Raw genomic sequence first — 18,522 nt, forward strand, 5'->3', positions numbered from 1 at the left:
TTGAGATTGCCTTATAAGAGCGCTTTCCCATGAGTTGCGAAGTCGGCATATTTGCCACGGAATGCCACGAAATGCCACACTCCAAATTGTTCCCCTGTCAACCTTGTGACCGTAGGTGCCAGTTCTTGGCAAATCTGTGGCCCGGTGGAGACGGATTTTGGGCCTCTCCACTCGGGCATTGTGCGGCTATCCCAGATTTATCCATTCATAGCTTCCCAAGCCCAGCCTCATCCTACAAAAAGGATCCCTTACCTATGAAAACCTGCAAGCAGGGTATTCTTGAATTCGTGGGAACCAAGGTTGCTGATTGCCAGGGGCTAAAGGCAAATTTGCTAGTTTCGCCTTGTTCTCCCGTGTGGCTGCCCAAACCACAAAACTGTGAGAGAGGGAGGGTATTAAAAGGGGTGCTAAAAAATGTAGACACAAAATATTGTCCCTTTTCTTTGCTTCTCTTCTCTTCACACACACACACACTCTCTCTCTCTCTCTCTATCTCTATCTCTATATTTCTCTCTCTCTCTATGTTATATCTCTATCTCTTCTCTCTCTATATATAAAGGAGAGGTTTATCGAACTAGCCACGTGGTAGTTTTTCGAGAGGCTTGCGAAGAGAGGAGGGAGCTTCGCAGGAGGTTCGGAGGATGGAGCGATCCCTTGGCGACACGTGGCAGGGTGGCTGGCCAACGAGGCGCATAGGAGCCAGGCATGGTGATGTGGCGCATGGCACAGGCACGGGCAGACTAATAAGCACGGCTGCTAAATGGGTCCTCAACACATGAATGCTGACCCACGACATGAATGATTTGAAATTTTGGGTTAGCAAGAAGGTGATGGATTTCAGTGCAGAGCAGAGACAACCTGGTGTTACCATCGCCGACAAGTTTTGGGTGCAAATGGAAAAGGAACATGCTTAAATTCAAGCTGAATTTCTGCTATGCTTGTTGTTAGTGAGCGCATCCTCCCCTTTCTTTTGGAGTGATCATGGGTTTTTTTTTGTTTGAGTGCATGGGAGGTTTGTTGGCCTTTGCATGGCCGATTTCTTCGAAGGTTTCTTTTGATGGGTTCCTTCTGCATTTTCTCTACACAGCACTCATGCAAGACCATGTGCTTCGGGCAGTAATGCTCCTTCTTCTGTGATTTCCATTTTGGTGTTGAATGGAGACGGTGAAGACATATATTATATACACTTTCTCGTTCTTCATTGTGACAAGTATCTGTTTGTTGACCTGCTTATCGAAAGACAGAATGGCCGGAATTCCAGAACGTGAGGTTGAAGGTTGCTCTGACTCCATGGACACCGGAAGTTCTGCTCTTCAGAGAGGTTTTTTGGTTTTCTTCTTCTTATTATAATTCTTATTCCATTCCTTTTATTCATTTTTTGTTCGCATTTGGTGGTTGATAATGTGATTTTGTTGTTGTAGAATTGTTGAAGTTTGCTGAGAAGAAACTGGAGTTGGTTGATGATGCGGCATCTACATTAGATGCGGGTGTAGACGCTGAGAAGACGGGTATCGAGACGACAAAACCTTGATGCAGGAAGTTATTGTAGTGAAAGAGTCGAAAGGAAAGGGTAAAGAACCCATTGAGGAAGATAGAAATTCAATTTGTAAGTTCTTCCTTCTATCCTTAGCCTGTAGTCTCTCTGCAGTACGTTAAACTTATGCTTTTGTGACGACTCGAAAGCCTGTGTGTACGCAATCTGTCCTGGCATATCTCCTCTGTTCTCTCATATCTCCTCTTCCATACACAATCTGTTTCGATATACCCTCTGCCTTGGTCACCGTCCCTGTTCCATTCCTGTTTACAGATTTCGTTTAAATCTGCGTGTCCAATTGTCTTCTCTCTGCAACCACATTCATTAACACCTGTAGCCAGATAATGTGCCCTGTCACATGCGATTGATGTTTACTCACCTTGGCAAGGTCGAAGTATTCATTAACTCCTACAGTCAGATAATTAGGTGCCGTATCACATGGAAATGAGATACGCAATCTTTCTCCTTAAAGCCTCTCCCTTGCTTACCGTCCCTGCTCCATTCCTGTTCACAAGTATCTATTCAAATTCTCCGGTCATGACATCTCTCCACCTGCCACTCCACCTATTGAACCTTTCCCCTGATGCAGCTTTCACAACTCAGGTCACGCTTCTCTTCCTGACTTGGTAAGTTGCATGTGCGTCAGTTTCTGCGTCACTTCTAACAGCTCCCCTGTCCTCAATTTTCTTGTCACTTGCAGCTGCTTCTTTGATGCAACTTTACCGACTCAGGTGATGCAGATTTTCGTTCCCTGTCACCTGCAGCTGCTTTCGAAGGAAATAATGTTTATAATTTGTTTTATGTAATAGATCTAGGTGCTTCCAGAGAACATCACGTCGTAGCTACTTCTGCAACTTGCTGCATTAGAACAACGAAACCTGAAAGGAAATGTCTTTTCCTGCACGTATGGTGGACAAGGCTTCACATGAGAAGGATATGTCTTCGAACAAGTGTCTAGTTATGGGAGAGTCATCCAAGCCGTCATTGAAGAGAGCATTTGAGGCTGTAGCACGTGAGGCTTATGGAGAGGGTGAGTGGACTGTTACTATCCGAATATAAATCTCATTTTGCTTGTGTTCTTGATATTTATTTAACCACCTTTCCATTACTGTTTTCCAGTCGATAAAATATTACGTGAATGAAAGAAGGTAGGAGAAATATCAGTGCAGATTACATTCTCTATCGGCCCTGACACTCATACGCAGAAGAAATTTAGATGCATTGATGTCCTGCACTGTGGACACTGCTGAACTAGAACTTAGATTGAGTATGATTAGTTTGACATAATTTTGTATTCTGTTTATACAAACAGATAAATTTTTGGTAGATCTACTGAACTTTTGTAATGACATAGCTTTTCTGGTTCAATTTCCTTTAAGGAACATTCTTCTGTATGAATGTGGAAGTTGTTTTTTTATCTAATAAATGATTTCATATCATTGAATTGTGGATGAATTTGTGTGGATATTTGCTGGAACATTTTCTATTTAAATCTTTTGATATTGAGTTATATTTGTCCATACTGAAAGTAATCAATATTCTTTCAGTGCACACAAGTGAGACACTGAACAATTCAGCACTTTATAATAATGTCATAGAGGGTTCCAGAGCATTGGTTCCAGCCAACTTTAGAGCCTCAAATCCAAATGCACTTCCCATTCTTTGAATTGATAATTTGTGCGAGTGCATAAGTTATCGCTTTGCATTCGAGGGAAAGGTCCTTTGTAAGTATGGTGCGTTCAAGGCCAATAATGTATCATACGTTGTTTACATAAGAGTGGACCTTACGGATATTGATCGCTGTCAAACGATAACACTCCATGTCCCACACACATATATGGCACAGCTAAAGGATATTGTAAAAGTTGACAGTTTTTATAAAATAGAAGGCCCTGCAGGCTATCAGCAAGAAAGGTCCTGGCGAGGGAGACACTTGTAACGTGTCTTTGCGTATAGACGCAACAACTTCTGTTATAAAGGGAGAACCGTTTGATGGTGAAGTTTGTTTCCATCCAGATACATCCATTAGTGCTTATGTACTATGGGCACCAAATCAAATGTAGTCTGCAGCCTCCAGCTTCTCCTCTGTTATGGACACAATTGCCTTGTGGTAAAAGTGAACTTTGATGGACCTTGCTCTAATCAACTTATTGTAGCTGATGGGCCAAATCCAGAAGATCGTGCCACGGTATGAAGATAATATGAATACATACAATGCAGTATATTTCAAAACAGCAGACATCTAACATATTTTGTGCTCTGCAATTGTCTTTTGTTTTGCTGATAACAGAAGTACTCTTTCATGATTGATCCAAGAATTTATTGATGACGGGATCGTCATGTATGTCGCAAATAATATATCTTTTATGCGTGGTCGTCATTCATTAGGGGTCTTTGATTTTACAATCCTGGCTGCTGTTCCTGAGGGTAGTTTGCACCAGTCTTTGCAAGAAGCCTTCAACCGTCAAGTTGCAGATCTTGGATGTCACGATCTGTGACGTATTCCTTTCTCTATATCTTAGACTTATGCATGGTTTGATGAATGGACACTTGTGGAAGGGTATGCCCTTTCGATAGGACACTTCCTATGAGACACAACCCTTCACAAGAGACATTCTATGGAAGAGACACTCCCATTGTAATGTACCCTCTCATCAAGGGTCACACCCTTCACAAGGGGTACACACCTCTTCATGCACATACACTTTGGAGTACACACCTTTTCATGTGTGACTCTTCACTCTCTATATAAGAGAGGCCCAACTGTATGGATGACATACTACAAACACTCAAGCAATACAAATATTCCTTGTTCTCTGCTATTTTTAGTCTTCTTTCTGTTCCTTAGCACATTTCTAAATATAGTAAATCTAGGATTTCTTACAGTGGTATCAGAGCAAATTTCGCTCCTGCCTGGAGGAAATGCCCCCCACCTTCTAGCGCCTATCTGATACATCTTTTTCCGCTAGAAGGATATCCACGCACGTTGTGCATGGAAGAGATGGAGAGAATGAGCATAAAATTTTTTAGCGCCAACCCCACCTAAAGTTATCAGTGGCCTCTCCGTCTCCCTCACATCACGAGTTGATGTGAATGGACACGACAAAAATCGTGTCTTTTGATGTGCTTGGGCTGTTCCAAAACCAAGGGACACACTTTTTCCACCATCAGACACACCTTTTGATGAAGAGTTTTTGACTCCTCACCCAAGGGACACACCCCATCGTGGAAAAAAGGACATCTTTTCATGTGGGGACACCCCTTTTTAAAACACGGTCACACCCCTTCATAAAAAGGTACATCTATTCCAAGGGTCACACCCCTTAGAATAGGCACACCCTTTGGCACCAAGCACCACGCTACAAAAGGGTACCTAGAGGGCCTAAAAAGGGCAACCAGCCCTAAACCTAAGGCCCAACTCAAGACTAACCTTACGTTCAAGTAACCCAACCTTTAATTTTTGGGAGAAGCAATGCCTAGTAGTTATTGCAACCTTCGTAAATCGGTTTTTGGCATCTCGTAAGTCGCACCTTCTTCTCGAAAGTCGTGCCTGCTGTTCCGTACAGTCTATTCATGTCGATTCTGCCCCTCCCTTGCCGATTTCTTCTTGCCAGCCCACGCCAAGCCTGCTTGGCAGCCCATGCCAAGCCCAATTCAAGCTTGCTGTTTTCTCTTTGCAGCCTTGTGCTGAGCCTTTGGCGGCCTTCCATAGTCACGCCAATCATGCCCTCAGCCTTCTATCTGTTTGCCAGCCTCTGCTTAGCCATGGATGCGTTCCATCGCCCTGAAGAGTGACAGCCTGACGCCCACCTCTGGACAGCCTGCTAGATCTCTTCACCTCGCCATCTCAGCCTGCTAACAGAGGCCTTGTTGTTCAGTAAATTTCCCTCAACCAGCCCCTCTTGTACAAGAAAACCTCGCCTCTACACAACAGATCGAGATCCTGTGTGGTTCGTGGTTTTGCTGGCAACATCTTTCTACCCACAACCGGACTGTTTGGTCGCTGAATCGCCTCCCTCTACAGCAAACCCTAATTTTGAAATTTGAAGCGTAACATCAAGACCTCCTTCAACTCGCAATCGATACTGTACTTTTTTCAGCCCGAAGCCCACCGCTGGTACACGCTTTTTAGCACAATCGGGCAGATCTAATCTATTCCAGTTGGATTCTTTCCATTCTATTTCCAAGGATTCTCTTTCATATCGTTATTTGCCGCTCATTATCAAATTACAGCAAATGAAAGCCGCCTCCTTAAGGCATGGAAACCCCTGGTAATGCCCTAGTCCCGTCCTTCAAGGACACCTCAGGCATCATACATCACACAATATCGTGTTCAGATTGCACAACCAGCCCATTTCGGAGCTTTTGCATCGTGGGTCTTCTGTGTCACGTGCCCTTCTAGTGACTTCGACCACATCCTGTATCTTCTGTGTGAGGCACCTCAATTACATTACTTCCTCAGCACAGTCCAGGTTGTGTTTCACGAGACACGTAGATACCCAGAACCCGATATTCCTCACGAGTTTGCTGTCCATCTTTGGAGAGACTTTTATCCCTCAGCTTCAGCATCTCCATGGTATTCTCCACCTCTTTCAGCTCCTAGATATCCTCTTGCACAGGTTGTACCTTTCCCAAGACAGTATTTACACTCTGAAGGTACTCCTGCTCCTGGATATCCTCCACTCCCGACAGCAGCTCCTTATCCCTTCTCAGATCCGTGGACTCTGCAACCTACCCATGTATTCTCACCAGCAGTAACACCCACTTCGGCATCACCAGTGTTACCTCAGATAGGTCCTCCTTTACCAGATTTCCATGGGTGGTTTCATCCTGCCTCGCCTGTCCCCTCCAACATGAGCAACCTCAGGGAGCAGCTCGGATCTTCTTCCAAGAATGGTACAAACTAGAGTGTAGGTTCGTGTTCTCTTCACAGGGACCTCAGATATGTCACAACGCTCGCGTGCAACCTCTCCGGAGATCAGCGACTCAAGTCTAAAAAAGACCCCTGAAGTCAACTTACAAGGCGAAGCACTACTTCAACTTCAAATTTCCCAGCTTCAGGACAACATCTCCGACTTGGTCTAGAAAGTCCAACATCTCCAAGATTCTCGCAGTACCACACATATAGAGGATGACGTGACGCCATCGGACGACTATGTGGACTCGTTTTCACCTGAGGTATGCCCTCTACCGCTTACTCCAAGCTTCCAAAACTAAAAGACTTGACATTAAACTTTCGGAAGCCTACACTGGTCAACGAAATCGCCGAATAGTTGACCAATGGCTCGCAAAATTGTGCATGTACTTTGATACTGTTGACCTCACTTAAGGCAAAAAGATTGCCTTGGCAGCCTCCCTTCTCAAGGATACAGCTTTCCTATGGTGGCAACGACGCCTAAAGGACGGCAAAAGTGTGTTAACTTGGGAACGTTTTGAACGTGCTCCGTAAGCAGTTTATACCTGCCAATGCGGACTTCCAAGCACGTTCAAAACTCAGACAGTTGGAGCAAACAGGCTCCCTGTCTTCCTACATCTCTCAGTTCACCACATTGGTACTGGAGATTGATGGTTTAACTGATGATGATTGCCTTCATGCTTTCATCTCAGGCCTAAATCCCTCGTACGCATTGATGTCTTCAAAGCAAACATCACCACCACAGTTGGCGCTATTGTTTACGCAAAGCGCATTACCGATTTTGAAAACACAGGGAAGCAGAGTGCTAATAGAACACAGAACTCTACTATGGCCAAAGGTGCTCGTCCTCAAGATAAGGCCAAGTTTAGAAAAAACTCGGGTAATCAAGGTCAGCAACAATCTCAAGATCCCCACAAGCCTCAGAAATCGTATTCTGGATCCCAACAGAAGCACTCCTCCAAGGATCGCGCCTCTTCTTCTTCACAAAGTCATGACCGTCATTCCCAATATAAAGGTGCAACCACTGACAAGAAGAACAACTCCAGCACAAAAGGACTTTGTACCATCTGTACAGGCGACCATAGATGGTTCGATTGTCCCAAGCGACCAAAGCAAAATTCCAATATGAAGCCTAGCACTTCCCAAACAGAAGATGCTACCCCAGCACAAGAAAAGAAATGCAAAGCTGTTCGAATGGCAAATACCATCCACATGAGCCTTGCCAACAACTTCGAACCTTCCCTGGCCACTCAAGTACTTTGTGTCCAAGGATCGATTTGTGGAACAACGGTCACTATCCTCATCGACAGTGGCTGCTCTCATAACTTCCTAGCTAGTTCTATGGTCGACAAACTTCGGTTGACCACCAGTCCTAGTCCCATGGACTATCAGATTGAACTCGCAAATGCAACTACCTTCTTGTGCAACACCATGATCAAAAACTTGTCTTTTCGCATCCAACATTATATGGACAAGTTGAACTTCGACATCATGCCTCTTTCTCGGTACGATGTCATACTTGGACAACAGTGGCTCTACGCAGCCATACTATCCAGTTTGTCCACCAGGGAAAACTTATTGAGCTAACTGATTCTAGGGACTCTCCTTCAACCCCAGTTGCCTCTGCCTTACAAGTAAAGAAGTGGGTTCGTAAACGTCAAGTAAAGACTTCACTTCTGTTGGTTACGGCAGTAGAGGAGACACCAACAAAGGATCCTCATGAATACCTCAACCAACCTTTTTTCCAGCCCTACCTGGATATTTTTCCACAGGAATTGCCAAAGCAGTTACCACCTCGACGACCAGTGGATCACCCAATCGAACTTATTCCCGGCAGTAATCCACTGTTGAAATCTCCTTATCGGGTTTCTTACACTCAAAATGAAGAAATCCAAAGACATGTGACCGAACTACTCGACAAAGGTCACATTCGGCCCAGTCGCAGCTCTTTCGGATCTCCTGTACTACTTGTGGAGAAAAAGAATAAGTCAATGCGTCTTTGCATCGACTACCGAGCCCTTAACAAGCTCACTATCAAAAACAAGTATCCATTGCCTCGCATCGATGATCTCTTCGATCAACTTCTACACGCAATAAAATTTTCAAAGATTGATCTTCATTCAGGTTATCATCAAATTCGCATATGAGAAGGCGATGAGTACAAGACAGCTTTTTGAACAAAGTATGGACACTATGAATGTTTGGTCATGCCTTTTGGGTTAAACAATGCCCCAGCCACATTCATGACACTAATGAACATCTTCAGGCCTTTCCTTGATAAGTTCGTCATCGTTTATCTCGATGACATCCTCGTTTTCGGCAGATTCCTACATGAGCACAAACAACATCTTCACCAAGTTTTTGAAGTTCTCCGCGCAAATTCTCTCTACATCAACGTTGAGAAGAGTGAGTTCTTCAAGACCCAACTCGAATATTTGGGACATGTTATTTCAGCTCAAGGCATCTCTTTGGATCCCAAGAAGGTCGAGGTAATCCTAAACTGGCCTACTCCTAAGAATGTTCATGATGTCCGTTGTTTTCTCGGATTGGCAAACTTCTACCATAGAAAGGTCTATCAGTTTTTCGAAATCGTAGCTTCTATGTCCGAATTATTGAAAAGTACATCGGTTTTTTCAGTGGCTTCCTGAAACAGAGTATAGTTTCCAACAACTCAAGCAAGCACTCACTACCACACCAACTATGGCTATTGCTGACCCAAACCTTCCATTTGAGGTCATGACCGACGCTTCCGACATCGCTACAGGAGCAGTCTTGATGCAAGAAGGCAGAGTTATTGCTTTTGACAGCCATAAACATTCCGATATCCAAACCCGATACCCTGTTTATGATAAGGAGTTTCTTGCCGTTGTACATGCTTATCGCTCTTGGAAACATTATTTCATGGGAGCCGACTCTGTGGTCAAGACAGACCATCACTCTCTAAAGTATATCTTTACTCAGCCAGCCATGAACGCTCGACAAGCACGCTGGGTTGAGTTTCTGGCCAACTTTCACATGACCATTGAATACATTCTAGGACGACGCAATGTAGTTGCAGATGCTCTCAGCAGGTTAACTCTAGCATCAGCTATGGTAATCTCTACATTATCTGTGGATGTTCCGAATTCATTCAAAGGGAAGTATTTCAATGATAAAGACTTCGGCACAGCAATACAAGTTCTTTCAAAAGATCGACCTTCGACTTCGAACAGAAGATTTTTTCATCCTATTCTTATACGGACGACCTTTTGTATTATCAAGATTGCGTCTGTGTACCACATGACAAGGATGTTCGACGTCTTTTGTTAAAAGAGCATCATGTAGTTCCTTATGCTGCCCATCCAGGCATCAACAAGACTTATAGGTTACTCAGTGCAACATACTACTGGCCTCAGATGAAAAGTGATGTCATCAAAATGGTTACATCTTGCTTATCTTGTCAACAAATGAAAGCAAGCCGACGACTTCCAACAGGACTTCTTCAGTCTCTTCCAGTTCCAACTAAAAGATGGAAAAGTATTTCCATGGATTTCATTACAACACTACCACGATCCTTCCGAGGTAACACTCGGATTATGGTAATTGTTGATCGATTGTCCAAAATGGCACACTTTGTTGCTTGCAAAAGAAGTGCACAGGCTCCGGACATCGCCAAACTCTTCATACAACACATCTTCCGACACCATGGATTGCCCAAGAATATCATATCCGACAGAGATCCTAAGTTTACCAGTCACTTTTGGATTTCACTGTTCGAATCTTTGGATACGACTCTACTGTTCAGTTCAGCCTACCACCCAGAATCGGATGGCTAGATTGAAAGAGTCAACCAAGTTCTGGAAGAAATACTTTGACATTATATTCAGTCACGCCTAGCACTTTGGGAAGAGTATCTACCACTCCTTGAGTTTGCTTACAATAACTCTTTTCATAGTGCCATCAGCATGACTCCATTCCAAGCAACTTATGGACACACTCCGATTGTACCAACGAATTTTGTACTTCAACATCGAGTGGCCCTAGCTGATCAATTGGGTCAAGAAATGCAAGACATTCTACACTAAGTCAGGGATCATATGTGAAAAGTGCAAGAGTGGTATCAACGGTCTGCGAACAAACATAGACGTCACTTGGAATTTGACATTGGTGACATGGTGCTATTATTTGTAGCCCCACATCGCTATAAGACGGTTAAGTGTGTGTTTCCTAAGTTGCGACCAAGATACTATGGACCTTTCCGGATCGTCAAGAAAAATTCACCTTTAAGTTACAAATTGGAATTACCACCATCATGGGGTAAAATCCATCCGACATTTCATATTTCTTGGCTAAAGACGTACATTCCAAGCGATGAAGCAGTTCCTCCTGTAGGTGATTATGTCCCAGAAATCGAAGATGATTATGTTCTCCTTATTCCTGAGTGTATTTTGGACCATCGACAACGAGAGACTCGACATCGACTTATCATGGTATTCCTTGTTCTTTGGCGAGATCTGGATGACTCCGACGCTACTTGGCAATTTGATGAAGACTTACAGCAGTACCCTGACATTTTACAGCAGTATTTTCAGAATTTACCGTGATATTTTCTACATCAGTTCATTATCTCCACCAGGGTCTTATTTTGAGTGGGAGGGGATGTCACGATCTGTGACGTATTCCTTTCTCTATATCTTAGACTTATGGATGGTTTGATGAATGGACACTTGTGGAGGGGTATGCCCTTTCGATGGGACACTTCCTATGAGGCACAACCCTTCACAAGAGACATTCTATGGAAGAGACACTGCCATTGTAATGTACCCTCTCATCGAGGGTCACACCCTTCACAAGGGGTACACACCTCTTCATGCACATACACTTTGGAGTACACACCTTTTCATGTGTGACTCTTCACTCTCTATATAAGAGAGGCCCAACTGTATGGATGACATACTACAAACACTCAAGCAATACAAATATTCCTTGTTCTCTGCTATTTTCAGTCTTCTCTCTGTTCCTTAGCACATTTCTAAATATAGTAAATCTAGGATTTCTTACATTGGATATGGGCAGAAGGCAATAATACTACCTACTCTGTCATTCTTCCCATTGTTCAGAAACAGTAATAATATTTTCTGCATCTGTTACAGGTTACTGGTGTTCTCCAATTCACAAATTTGAATGCACCTTTGGTTGAATATCACTGTCGTGCTTGTGGAAGTACTCGAGTAACACGTGATCCAGTGAAGCCTTTCTGCTTTAGCTGTGCAACTATACAGGAAATATCTATTGTACCATCACTGAAGGGAAGAGTTCTCTTGGAAGACGGATCACAGGTGGAGATCCAAGTGCGAGGTAGCCACATTGATGATCTTCTCGGGCTCAAACATCCTAATTCACAACACTCCTTGATAGCGATCTCAAATAAGATATATGAATTGAGAGCAAATGTAGTAAAGACAAACAGCACTACTATTCTTCCTCTTCCATTCAATGAGCAAACATTGACAAATCAAACAACCAGATAATTAGCAGACATTGAAGGTTCTTGTCATGCAAGAGAAAACTTAGTGTATCGTCACCACGAAATATATATTTGAAGGTCATAAGTGACAGTCCAAAATTCAATTGTTTGTGTTGCAATATATTAACAGTCAATATGAAGCTACACTCAGTAAAGGGACATATTGCTTCATTCCTGCGTGAACATGATTTGTTGACCATAAATGATCCAAACATCAAACCGAGGCTGTGTGGTACCTGCTACAGTGCAATAAAAGTCGGCAAAGAACCCATTTTCGGTTCAAAGAATGCACCTATGAATGCACCAACCAAACATGTTAGCCAACTAAACAAAGTCGAGCGATTAATCTCTATCAGAATTCCATTTGCACAAATCAAGGAGTTAACATATGAGGGTCAAGATGGTCTTCATGGTAGTGTAATGAATGTGTTTGCAAATGTTGAAAGAGCACAAAATTTATTGCCCCGGTTCATAGATGATAATGATGTTGTGATGGTAGGAATCAAGAGAAAACTAGAGTACAATCACAACTACATTAGCGGCACAGTAAGACCCACTCTAACTATGTGTGGACTTCAAGAGCTCTTGCAAACACCATTATACAAAGAAAACAATGTCCGGATCGCTTGGACTGAACATATAGCAGCAATGCAAAGGTTCGAATCAAATGACAATGAATTCAATGATCCTAAAAATGAAAACAAAGAAGAGGACATACCTACGGACACTCTTGTCCATGGAATTTATAGTACACAACAAGTCGTGCACTTTGATGATAAACCAATAGAGATTGCTCCATTAGAAGGATACTCACCACTAAGCTTATTCAAAGATAAATTTTGTGAGGAATTGGCATTCCCAAAACTATTCTACGGACACACAAGGAAATATAACATACCATCAACAACAAACTATCAAAGTATTGTTAAGTGGGAGTTAAAAAATATTGATAGGAGATTTGCAATGAATGTAGAGAACATATTCTTCAAAACAATGAAGGTTCTAGTCAAACAAATTCTTTCTTCAACATGGCTTAGGCTACGAAAAGGACAACTTAATGGCCGTCTCTTACAAGCGAAAGATGTTATGCAAGACACACATATTGAACAAATGCTACAATCACAAATAGTATACAGAGATTTCACATGTCTTAGAACATCTGCAGATTACAAGGAAAAACTCAAGAAGAATGCATTTGCAATGCTGAGACAACTGGGCACGCCAACTTTTTTCATTACTTTTTTAGGAGCAGAAAAGCTTTGGTTGCCATTAACGACATGCTTGCGTGAGCTAGAAGACAGACATACATTAAATGGAACAAAAACAATAACAACAAGCAATCGTGATTTGTTTTGTTCAGATCCAGTCACAACAGCACAATATTATGTTCATAGGTTTCAAGCAATCAAGAATTTGTTGAATCATGATCCTACAATTCTAGGTGAGGTGGAAGACTTCTTCTTCATTACAGAGTTTCAAAATAGAGGTAGTCAACATGACCATGGTTTGTTATGGATAAAAGATGCACCCATTTATGGACAATCTATAGAAGAAGAAATTATATGCTGCATCGAAAAATACATCACTATTGATAGCAGTCAATTGCCAAATCAACAGCAACAAATACAAACACACAAACATCGGAAACATGCACTAAAAAGAGCAAGGCTTGCAGGTTCAGTTTCCCCAAACCACCCATGAGACAAACTATGCTATTAAAACCAACAACCAATCCAGATGACCACAAACATTACACAAAGTTATATAAAGATATAAGTGCGCTTCTATCAGACCCATCAACTATCGATTGATGAGTTCTTCGGGAAAATATCAATGACAGAAGAAAACTACATTGAATATTACAACATTACAAAAAATTATGTAAAGGTATAAGTGCACTTCTATCAAACCCATCAACTATCGATTGATGAGTTCTTCGGGAAAATATCAATGACAGAAGAAAACTACATTGAAGCTATCCGGAACAACCTAGTGCAGCCAACGATATTCCTTCGCAGGAAACCACATGATATATACACAAACAATTTCAATGAAACGATATCCACGTTTTGGGAAGCAAATACGAACATACAATACATTGTAAAACCCTCATGGAGCCGCAGCATATTGCACATCATACATAACTAAAATAGACAAAGAAACTAACAATGTTGTCCAAAAAGTAATTAAAGAAAGCATCAACACTGGAGCACCAGCCACAGCTCGAATTAGAAATGTGGGGAATGCAATATTGAACACACAACATATAAGCACGCAACAAGCTGTATACCTAACTCTATCACTTCCACTCAACAACACAAGCAGACAACACATATACATAAACACCAACATAGCTGAACAACGTACACATTTGCTTAAGAGACGCCATCAATTGGAGATGAGGGAACCCACAAACAATGAGATCTTCTTCGATGACATTATAGGCAAGTACAAAAAAAGAGAAAAAGAGCTAAGGGGAATATGCCTATCAAACTATGCAAGCAAATACGATTTCGAAAAAAAACCAGCTACATTGAGAAAAAAAGGAAGAATGATACGATTCAATAACTACAACATAAACAAAGATCCGAAAAACCACTACAGAGAATTATGCTTGCTATATCTTCCATTTGAAGAAAATGAACACACATTAAATGAACAAATGCAAACTTGGCATGATTGGTATGTAGCAAACAAAGACATAATAATAACGAACAGCAAAGGCTACAATAAAATGCTATCATGCAAAATATTAGAAACAAACAACAACTCCATCTCAACGTCCAAATCTAGTGAAAATATTCGTAACAAGATGAAAGAGACATATGACCTGGGACTTGATATAAATACTCAACAAAGGAAAACACAAAACAACAATGCTATACAGTCAAAACTCTAGCTCATTGAAAATAAGCAATTCTATGAAAGAATAAGACATATATATGATGAGCAACGTAATATATTCGATAACATATTGCTACGAAAAAGATTGCAACCACACCAGATTATACCTATTCCTTTCAGGAAACGCCGGCACAGGAAAAACATTCACACTGATGTTAATTATCCAAGCACTTTTACGAAATTACTTGCATGGACTAACAATAGATATAGAAAAACCAAGAATCTTACTACTAGCATACACCGATAAAGCGGCATACCAGATTGGGGGCACAACAATTCATGCAGCATTACATCTACCTTTACTAACATCAACATATACTAGTCTTGCAGCAGAAAAATTGCAAGAGTTGTCCATGCATTATAAAGATGTAGAACTTATTGTACTAGATGAAATTTCACTAGTAGGCCTAAGTACATTTATAGCAGCAGACATGCAAATGCGTGAAATAAAAGGAAACCATCTACAACCATTCAGTGGAGTTGATGTAATTTTATGTAGAGACCTTTGCCAAGCAAGCCCAATAAAAGATGCATGGATATTTTCAAAACAAACAACAGCATCAAGGATGACATCAAGAGTCTGGAGAGAATACATAAAATACTATGAGTTGCAAAAAACAATGAGACAAGAAAACATAGAATATTTGGAAATACTGAATAAAATAAGAATCGGAGAACAAAGCAACACGGAAATATATATGCTAAATAAATTTTACTTAAGAGAGCCATTACAAAAGCACACAATACCTCATCTTTTCTACACGAATGCGTTAAAGGACATCCATAATAACTATGTCTTCAACAAACTAAGCACAACACCACATATATTAAAAGCCATTGATATTAAGCATAAAACATGTAGTAAAAACATATTAATACCAACAGACCCGAAGGCAACAGCCGGTCTGCATTGCGAATTAAAATTAAAACCAAGCATGATAGTTGAAGTTTGCTCGGGCAACTTGAACATACTTGATGGTATAGTCAATGGAGTGGATGGAAACGTTAAAGACTCAAATATGGAAAGAGAGCCCTATATTGCTTGGATAGAATTTTCAGATAAAAAAGTCGGAGCACGCACATGATTAGAACATAGGCAACTATATGAAAAACAACCACAAAAACAATGGACACCTATTCTACAAATTACTAGAGAATTCCACATAGGGAAAAACCATTTGAACACAATCACTAGAAAAAAATTCCCCATTCAACCCATAGCTGCAAGAACAATACATCGGGCTCAAGGTTTAACAATGCAATCACTAGCTTTCGATCCCACAAAAATTAAAAACCATGGGTTAGTTTATACAGCACTATCAAGAGTATGAAAACTAGAAAAAGTTTACTTGCTCTCACCAATCGAAGCTAAAAACATAAGAGTGGACCAAAAAGTAATACATGAAATAATGAGATTAAAAAATGAATGTCCATGGGAGTTGCTACATAAGCAATTCAATACACATGACAAAACATTCTTGAACATACAAAGCCTAAATGCAAGATCAACAAAGGGACATGCAAAAGATATATTATCTTCAACAAACTTACTACAAGCAACAATTCTTTGCCTGCAAGAAACACACCATCAAAAACCTAACCAATTCCAAATACCATCATTTAAATGCATAGCATCTACACCAGGAGTGGGAATAATTACATACTACAAAGAGAACATACAAATACTAAACAATGAAGAACATTACATTGAAGGATTCAATGCATAGTTGTCAGGTTTAAAACAGAAAGGCAAACAGACATAACATTGATCAACTGTTACAACCCACTTGACAACAAAACAAATACAATAAAAAAACACTAGAAAAAATCAAAGGGCAACTGATCAAGAAACAATTGTATTTATCATTGGGGATTTCAACATTGACTACGAAAAAAATACAAGAAATAAAATAGATTTGGAAGCATACATGAAAGAAAACAAATTAGAACAAATAATCAAAGGACCAATAATGATATATGGATCAACAATAGATCACATATGGACCAACAACAGAACAATCGTAATAGAAACAGGTACAAACTATGCTTACTTGTTATTATTAGGAAGTTGTAGGTTTGTAGCAAGTTTAAGTAGGGAGCATACTCTGAGGTTTGTGTGTGTGTGTGTGTGTGTGTGACAGAGAGAGAGAGAGAGAGAGAGAGAGAGAGAGAGAGAGGGGGGGGGGGGGGGGGGAGGGGGAAGAGAGTAGATATAACAAGATGAATTAAATTCATTGGGCCTACCCAATTTTGAATATTTTTTGTTTAAATTTTATTTGAGAGTAATATATGAGGGAATTTTTTGGTGTTCCTTCTTTTTTATTTCTACATTATGATTTTGTTGTATTTTCTTTGTTCGAGTGTCCAGATTATCATCCTTATTTGTTTCCATTTTTTATTTCTTTTTTTTAATAATCTTGTTTACAATTTGTAGATGTGTATAGTATGAAGTGGTCAGTCCTGATTTCTAAAGGCAAGTGGATCAATAAAAAATCTAGATTTTTTGAAAATAAAAAATGGCCATTTTCGCTTCTTGTTGAATCGCCTTCACTTAGACCTACCTATGGCAGGCCAAAAGTCATAATTGAATAGATGTTCTACAAATTTGCAAGGGACCCACATTGCGGAGAATCTTTGAATATCACTAGATGTGGTGCTAACACGGTCGCCATGTAATTAATCCATAATGGATTCAAAAAGATCCCTATATGGTATGGACCTCTTCTTGCAAATGGGACTAAACGACACTTCTTCCCTCTCCACAAAGGACTTTTGGGAGAGAAAATATGAAAGAGCTTCATTGATCCTACCTACAACATGGGAACCTCCCTAAAAATATCCTTCATAAATTTGCAAGTTCTAGAGTTGGACATTGACGGCAATGACAATCACCTGTTTCAATGCAATGCCTTTTGACTTTGTCTTGATGTGTTGTCTCTGCTTTGTCTAACCAATGTATTCATCCTCCAACAAGTTGCAATCTACTTTTCCCTTCAAATCTCCATCTTTTTGGGTAGTTTGAGTAGCTCCATGCTACCTTAATGGGATAGCAGCTTCAAGCAAGCGAATACCTTTCATTTCAGATCATTGAGGTATGGATCTGAATGTTGTACCAATTCATGGATCTAAATGCTCTACCAATGCACATACAAACTCAACTTTGTAAAGGCTTGATCGCTAATTGTGAAGCCTCAAAAGTTTAGAAGCCTGTGTGTGTATGTACACGAACAAATAGTATTCACATGCATCGTGGACAAAGAAGCGATGGAAAAAGTTGATGTGGTGCGCTAGCAAATGTTGGAAGGAGGCAAACCTTTGCATGGGCAATAGTAGATGGTTAGATAAGGTAGCTGACAAGTGGCAATATGCATGGATAAAGAGAGCTCTCTTCTACGAGATTCTTGCCTCTAATTTTGTCTAGAGTCACTTTGGAAACCCGAAATCAATGGAGCTGATTTCGCTCGGTTGCATTTACAAACCATGCTTATAACAATGCTCATAGCTTAGGGAAGAAATATAGAAGGTTCTTGGACTGTTGCTAATCACATTGTAAGCCTTCCTTGAGAAGATGTAGTTTGTGAGATCCTCGAACAAGCCCCGTAGGGATGAGGAGGATCCTCGATGGTGGAAGTCTCATAAGCTTTCTATCTACATGCAATAATA

General features: G+C 40.8%; 1 long non-coding RNA gene across 1 annotated transcript; it reads left to right on the forward strand.

The window, feature by feature from the left end:
• Window positions 1-1,214: 1,214 nt before the first annotated feature.
• Window positions 1,215-11,802, forward strand: LOC147880604 (uncharacterized). The gene is made up of 3 exons (XR_015540585.1): window positions 1,215-1,321; window positions 1,422-1,606; window positions 11,582-11,802. It is a non-coding gene; the product is annotated as an uncharacterized LOC147880604 (long non-coding RNA).
• Window positions 11,803-18,522: the final 6,720 nt, after the last annotated feature.

The sequence above is a fragment of the Dipteris shenzhenensis genome, chromosome 32 (assembly GCF_047967505.1).
Source record: "Dipteris shenzhenensis isolate YYH24624 ecotype China chromosome 32, Dip_SZ_1.0, whole genome shotgun sequence".
NCBI lineage: Eukaryota > Viridiplantae > Streptophyta > Polypodiopsida > Gleicheniales > Dipteridaceae > Dipteris > Dipteris shenzhenensis.